We start from the raw sequence: 8,409 nt of genomic DNA on the forward strand, positions 1-8,409 counted from the left end.
GTTTTTTTCTATTTACTTCCTTGTCATGAAATAATGGATTCATATGCATTAATATTCTATTTTTAAGCATTCTGCTATGGATATTATTGAAAGTTGCTTTTTTCCTTAAGTCAATATCAAATCTAATTTTCATTAATCAAGTTTCTATTTAATGTAATCTATTGAACAAATTATTTTAACGTATTTTAATTCTGAAATAAACAGGCTCTGTTTTCAGCAAATGTTTTGATTGAACTAAAATCCTGACGTTTGACAAACAGAAGGATGCTTTCTTTTGTGACAGAAGTGTGACTGTGGTCTTTGAAATGGAGAAAAATGGAGAGGGGGTAAAATATGGCTTGTATTCATGGAGGAGATTTGACGAGCAAATACAAGAAGTAGAATGAACCGTCGTACTGCCAGTCTCCAAAGCTCTGAGCAGTTGGGAGAGCTCTCTCTGGTAGTGCTCAGCTGCAGCTGAACCTTGATAATCTTTGTAAACTGAAGCCCGTCAAAAGAGGGCACTGTGTTCATGCACAGACACGGCCGCTCTTGTGGATACCTGTGGATGCAGAATCCCAGCCCGCGGTGCTCCCGCCTGTCCTGCCCTGCCCTGCCCTGCCCTGCCCTGCCCTGCCTTGCCCTGCCCTGCCCTGCCCTGCCCTGCCCTACCCTGCCTTGCCCTGCCCTGCCCTGCCTTGCCCTGCCCTGCCCTGCCTTGCCTTGCCCTGCCCTGCCTTGCCCTGCCCTGCCTTGCCCTGCCCTGCCCTGCCCTGCCCTGCCTTGCCCTGCCCTGCCCTGCCCTGCCTTGCCCTGCCCTGCCCTGCCCTGCCCTGCCCTGCCTTGCCCTGCCCTGCCCTGCCCTGCCCTTCCCTGCCCTGCCCTGCCCTGCCCTGCCCTGCCCTGCCCTGCCTGCCCTGCCTGCCCTGCCCTGCCCTGCCCTGCCCTGCCTTGCTCTGCCCTGCACTGCTGTGCCCTGCCCTGCCCTGCCCTGCCCTGCCCTGCCCTGCCCTGCCCTGCCCTTCCCTTCCCTGCCCTGCTTTGCCCTGCGCTTCCCTGCCCTGCCTTGCTCTGCCCTGCCCTGCCCATCCCGCTCCGGCCGCCCAGGGATGGGGGAAGCTGGCATGGGTACCAAGCCACAGGAGTCAGCCGTGCCTAACGCGGGCTCTTTGCCAGGCAGGGAATCTATGGGCTTCATGAAGGGTCAGCTCTAGGAAGGAAAAGGCCTGCAGCAGGTCTTAATGATCTCTTCTGGACTCTGACCTTGGAAAACCCTTTTGTTTTCCTTAGATCATGGGTGGCCTTGTAACTCACACAGCCGATCAGAGAGTGGAATAACCCACGTTATGTTTGTTTATAATGTTTTAATGGCTTTCTTTGTTTACCCAGAATGGCCTTCTGCAATAGGTGATAAGTCTTCCTTGGCCTGATTTTTAATTGAACTAAATCTGGGAAACACTGTTCCAGACATTATTTAGAATTTTCTAAAAACAAGGAATACAGAAAGCATTCTGTAATAAATCCTAGAGATCCAGTAGAATAAATAATATCCAAAAAATTACATTTTATCTCTAGTCTAAACCTTGTTTTTAAAGAACTGCTTTTTGCTCAACTCTGAACAGCAACACCGAAAAGTTCCATTTAGAATTCAAAAAGGTTGTTTCCTTTTTTCAATAAGCTTGTCTTGTTGCCATTTTAATATATAATCTTCTTTTTGATAAGATAAAGACCTTGGTCTCCCTGTGTGTTATACTAACAGGTAGATTGTTCAGTCCTTCAATCATTTTCACAGTTTTTTGTTTGTTTTTTTTTAAAATTCTCCCTACTGTTCAATATTTTCTAGAAATTTGGGCTGTGGAAGCAAACGCAGTATGTTATTAAGGAATGTGGCATTTTCAAATGCAAAAAGTGTCATATCAGATTTTCTTTCATCATCCTCATGAAATGTCCTGTCCAACTTGTTCATCTCCTATGACCTTTGGAGCTCCTTCTCTGGTTCTGTTTCCTGAGATAGGCTTCTCCATGGACTCCCTCTGAATTGCCTTGTCTTTTCCTAGCCATAGGACTTTGCATTCTGCCCTGCTCAGATAAATGTTTCTTTACATTCAGCTTGCCAAGTTACCCAAGTTACATAAAACAGCCAGTCTTCTTCAAAACATGCCACTGAAGCGATTTTTTCATCTTCATACTATATTTATAGCGGTTTCCTTTGTTTTTCCTTTTGTGTAGAAGTATTTGAAATGGTAGATAGTACAAGGTGCTATTGGCTTGTTCAGAAGTTGTTTTCCATTTAAAGTTCTAATTTGAGATTAATAATTTTCTACCTTTTTTACTAACTTAATATGCTCTATTTTAAATTTTCATCCTACTAGTTTTCCTTGTTAAATAGTCATCAAATTGGGCTCAAAAACTAAAAAAATTTTGAACCAATATGGTTGCCATCATCATCCAAACTTGTAATCTCATCAATAAAAACCATCGTTATTTTGATAAGATCTAGTTTCCATAAACTCATGTTGATCAGCATTAATTATCCATCTTTAATTCTTTATTAATTGAGTCTTATATCAGCTGCTTCATCATTTTACCTCAGATCAATGTTAGACTGAGAGGTCATCTCATTTACCCCTTTAAATTATTGGCACAACATTAGCTTTCCTCTTTTTCACTGGGGCTTTTCTGGTGCTCCAGTTCTTATTGAGAATCAAAATTAATGGTTCCAAGAATTTCTTTACCAGATTTTTCTAAAATTTCTCAAAGAAAATTCTCTGGATCTTTTTATTTGGAAATGTGTTCTGTTATTAACTGCCTTTTAATTCTCTGGAGTGACTACTGGAATGGAAAATACTTCAGCCTTACCTTATGATAAAATTTCTACTTTCTACCCTCCCAAACAGAGAATGAGGCTATGCACTGAGCACATATGGTTTGTCTGTATTATTATTTTTTATTCAGCATTTCCCATCTGCTAGTGCAAAACCAATATTGTTCTTCTCTTATATTTGCTTTCAATATCCTTTTAAAAAAAACCCAGGTAGTCTCTCTTCTTATTGACCTTAGCAGCCACGGCAGGTTTTATTGTCTTTTCAATTTTGTAATTGATTAATCTTGCTTTACTTGAATCTGGTAAGGTCCATTATTAAATGATTGTGCATTCTTTTACTTTTGCTTCCTTTATCTGTTTTCTCTAGTTCCTACTTCAGTGTAGGCTCATTATGTTGTGATACTATTTCCCCAACCCCCCCTTCCATTTAATTTGGTTCTTAATTGTTATAAATCCATTGAAGTCAGCCCATTAAAAGCAATATAGGATCACTGTTGACTGGGCTTTGTTTTCTGTGCAAACAGCAAATCTAAGAATTTGGACTAATATAACCATGACTTTTTTGTAGCAATATGTTAGACATTTTTGCCTATAACTTTGGAATTCTTGAAGAGTGCTAACATTGGCATCAGAATTTCTTCAGCATATGTTGCTTAGGCTGAAGTTCCTGTGATTACACAGCCATTTAGTTCTCCTACACTACAGACGGGTACTCACCTGAGCCCAGGGGTTCCAGCTGTGATATGGTAACTGGCAGCCAATCCCAGCTGGTACTTTGTACTTTGCCAGTTAAATATTCACCCTCAAACTTCCAATATTCATCACTTCCACACTGTCAGCACTTAGAAAAAGGCATTTTTGACATGGAGTGTTTTTCTCCCAACTTCTTTCCTAAATAGATTACAGGCAGTGATTTCAGTATTCCAGTCATGCAGATCACCCAATCAAGTCTCAGTAATGCCAACGAGGAAAAATTCATGCTCATAAATGAGCCATCCCAGCTCTTGTTTACTAAAAAGGATTCTAGCCTTGAAATATAGGCAATTAAAGATTTTTTCTTCCTCATATTCTTTGGATTTTTGATTTTGTTCTAAGTGTCTTCATTTTTTGCTAAATTTGATGGTTCTCTTCCCCCCATCCCTCCATCATTCCTTCTTATTAGTTTGTCATCATCAGGCAACACTTGCAAAAGGACTCTGATGCCTTGATGTATGGTAAAATGTGCAGTGGAAGTTCCCAATGCAATGTATGTCAAGAGGCAAAAAGTGAATTACAAGTGCAAGTGCAAAGGGTGCTGCCAGAGATAGGCAGTGTGACTTTTTCCGGAATCTGGCATCTTCTTGGGCCATGAGCCACATTCTCTCACAAGTCTTAGGACACAATTTCCCATCATGTTTCTGCTAGTAGTAAGATCAGTGGAAGGAGTTCCTGTTTTTCCCTCTCAATAAGGCATCCCCCACGATGGACCACCTTCCCAGAGACACTGTACAACTCTGCATGGAATTATGCTGGAAATCAGAGCTGAGAAGTTCAGGTTTCCAAAAGCCCTGCTTTGTGCAGGCTGGGATGTTGGGGAAGTGTGCTGGAGAGCCAGACTGTAAGCTTGCAGGTGGGAGTGTGGGCTCCTGATGACAGTTGCCTGGTAAGAGGCACAGAGGCAGGAGAAATACCTTTACTTCTGCACGCTTCCCTTCTGTGCTGGGGGAAAGCAGGGCTGGCCGTCTGAATTTTCAGGTCCTTCTGGCTCTTAGGCAGGAATCCTCAGCACTTTTGATGGGGAAGACATAAGCAAAGAGGTCTCTCTTGTGGTGCTCCTTTCCTGTGCCTTAAAAGCTGGTACAAAAAGCACAGGAACAGCTTCCAGCTCTGTGGTTGGCACATTTCACAAAGAGTTGGGAAAGGGCTTTAGTGGATCAAGCTTTGCTGACTGGTTTAAAACATTTATCAAATAGCAATGTCACATCTTGGGTCTCACATTTGGATAACAGCAAACTGGTTTATAGTCACTTAAAGGTGATCCTTTCTATTTATTTTTCATGAATGGTGATTTTCATTAACTATATAGTTGATACACAGATTTGAGGTAGGTTTAATATGTGGAGATGACAGTGCAAGACGTTATTGTGCTAAAAGGAGATACATGCTGGAAAATTATTAACCTTTCAGACCACTAAATGTATGCTAGGTTAGTTATAATAGTAACTCCCAAACAGATTTAGCTGGGTTTGTTGTTTTTTTTGAGGTTTTTTTGGTGAGGTTGGATTTTTTGTTGTTGTTGGGTTTTTTTAGATTTATTTTCTTTTTCTGCCTGAGTGAAATAAAGAAAGTTTAGGTCAAACACCTCCTCAGGACAAGAATTAGATCTTTTGGTGGAAGAAGCTGTAACCAACTTATCATCATATCATAAAAACTGAAATATACTTCTTCCCTGCTGTCACCCAACTATCAGAGACCTGTGAAGATAGTTTAACTCTTGGGTATAATTACAATTTTCTTTTCTTTTTAGTAACAGGCTCCTGAAACGTCCATCAATCTGATTAATTAGAAGTAATAATATATATTTCTTTTTAGAAATTTAGGGTTTATTTTCTCTCACACATTTCGTTATCTTCTCCTTCTTTAAATCTTTATTTAAAATTATTCTTTGATATGTTTTTTCCAACATGAAATACTGATTTCCCATACTACTGAGACACCTGTAGGCTTAACAAGTAACCAGCTGAACAGTGTAACCTTAAACTACCGATTCCAGTTCTTTTTATGTAATACATTTTTTTCCTAAGCCGTGCTTTAAATATAAATTGAATTCTTCAGGACAGAGATTGAGCCTTTAACTGTATCATAAAATGTTTAATACATTTGGGCATTTAAGAAATGACATTAAATAGGCTAGCCATTAAAAACTGTGTTCTTTAAGCTCCTATTTTGTGTATCCTGTTAAGATTTATTGCAGAATTTTTCAGTTGCTATTAAATTCACTGAGTATTTCAAAGGGATTTAATCTCATTTTTTTCTTTAGCCATGGCAGATGTCAGCTCTCTCAGTTTTCTTCCAATTAATGCTTTTACCAATTTTTCATGTTATGCCTTGAGGTTAGATTTTGAACAAGAAGGGTTTGTCAATTCCTGCAGCCACCAGATCTGGGGTTTTACTGTTGTTGTTCCTATACTTTTCTGTATGTTTTGTATATTTTTATTTAAGATTTCTTGTTACTCCCTTCTTCATATGTCTTTTACTGATAGTCCAGAGTGTTTCTTTATCTCTGGGCAAAGCCTTCCTGATTGAGAGAGCTATTTTATTTGCTTTGTGGATGCAAAACACTCATCTCTATTTCTGCATTTAGGGAAACACATATATTGTTTCTTCTTTGGTATTGAAGTTCATGTGGTACTTCAGTTTATGCCCTCACCTAACAATACATATGCATCTCCCATGTGTTTCCCATCCATCCCTCCAGCCAGATACTGAGTATTACTTTCTATACACCTGTTCTAGAAGCACACAAAGGTACACTAAATTTGACTTGATGGCTTCTGAGAATATGCTAATTTTGCTAGCATTTTTTCTATAGTTCTTTGAAAATAATGCAAAAGCTTTCTCATTTTTATTGACCCCTAAGAAACAGAGTAGTAGATGATAGTGAATAAGATGGTAAATAATGTAAAAGACTTCATTTCTGAGGGTAAGAGTTCAGGACCATTTCTACCATTACATTCAGTAAAAAGGTCAGAATAAATCTCCCCTTCAGTCTATTTCTCAGGATTATTTTGCCTAAGAAGGTTTAACCAGCCTAGAGTAATCTTTCAATACATGTTAGGAAGATTTCATATAAATAAATCATCCAGAGTAAAACTGTGGTCTCCAGTTACGTTGTATTCCTGTTCCTCTTCTTTCTTTCTTCATCACTTTTTCTTTGGTTCCTTTACTCTCTGACACTCTTGAATATGTTCTTTTCTCACATATTGACTCACTGCCTCTTTGGTCTCACTGCCTCTAGGTCTTGCTTCTGTCACCAAGCTTTCTTCGTTTCAATGAAGTTCCTTCTTTACTTGCTAAAATCCCTTCCATACCCCAAGGTTTCTTGAACCAAAAGAATGCTGAGGTTCATTTGCAGATAATTCAAGCAGGAAAGTCTCAAATTGATCTTTTTTGATAGTCCTGGAGCTTTCTTTCCCACTTATTTATTTTTCTTGACTTTCAAAACACTAGTCAGAGTAGTCTGATTATTGCTCAAACAGCACTGGGGGCAAAAATTGCCTAAGCTGCACATTCAACATCTCTACAGGTTAAAAGGGAGGAAAATTCAGAGATTCTTGGTATTCTTCCCACTTCTACTATTTGCTGATTATGTCATTTGATCAAAAAATATTGAAAACAATTGAGAAATGAAGATACTTCAGTCATGCAGGTTTTGACATTGCCAAAGTTCCCTATTACAAGTGAATCTTCAACTTTATTCTATTTGTAGCTTTTTTTTTAAATTATCTAAGAATGAGATGGGAAATGAAATCTTAGTGAAAAAAATCCCAAATATCAGAAGTGAATACCCAAACTATAAGTCTTCATTTTTCTTCTTACAGTAAGCAACTTCCCCTGTAAATATGCAGAGTAATAAAGTTATAACATAGGAATAAACAATCTTGTTCTCCATGCCCTCTGCAAACTATATTACTAAAGCGATTTTCATTTCATCAGACAAGATTCTAGGAGTGGATAGAGCTGACTGGGATAATGCAAATCGTCACAAATAAAGGAATATGATCAGTGTTACCTTTTTTTAACACCAGCCTGTATGAGTTGAATTTATTTTTCCTCACATTTTTCTGCTTTATCTCTCCTTGATGCATTTATTTTGGATGATTCATTCAAGGTGATCTTTTTAGAGCATACATATGGCAATCGCCATCTCGGTCAACGTAGTGGGACAGTTTTAAGAACTGTTCCTTACCAGAGGCACAGTCAATCTTTAAGACCATAGGCTTTCCTTTCCTCCTTCATATCTCTGCACATCCACCCCACACACCATGCAATCGGCTTATGGGTACATCAATTGCACAGCAATAATCTGCTCCCCTGTGGGCTGTGGCTTTTGCAAAGGAGTAAGGCCTTTTTTACATTTTTCAGATATGTGGAGCTCAACCTCACAACCCTTTTTCGTCTTGATTATTCCTTTCATGCAGGCCCACACAATTTCTAACAACATTCCAGCCAACTGAATCCTCTGATTAAGAGTTTTGCCTTCATGTGCCGGCAAGCAGAAAGTACAGTAGTTTCACGAATACAAGCCGCACGGATTATAAGCCGCACCCCCGGTGCCTCGACAATGTTGCTGTCTTTGTCAATAGATAAGCCGCACCCCGAATATTAGCCGCACTTTCGTTCGTCGCGAGAATCCGTGCGCAGCTTTCACAAATTGGCCAATTAGTAAGAGGATCGCGGCATAGCGGGCTTTACTGGCTCGGGGCGGGGCCAGGCAGGCTCGGCCCGCTCATGGTTGCCGACGGGGCCGGGTGGCCCAGCTCAGCGCCACGGCTCGGCGGGGCTGGCCGGGTGGTGCTGCCGCCGCCGCCGGGCTCGCTGGCCCCCCTCTCCCGTCAGCACCGCCC

This window comes from Catharus ustulatus, chromosome 3 (assembly GCF_009819885.2).
Source record: "Catharus ustulatus isolate bCatUst1 chromosome 3, bCatUst1.pri.v2, whole genome shotgun sequence".
In the NCBI taxonomy this organism is placed as follows: Eukaryota; Metazoa; Chordata; class Aves; order Passeriformes; family Turdidae; genus Catharus; species Catharus ustulatus.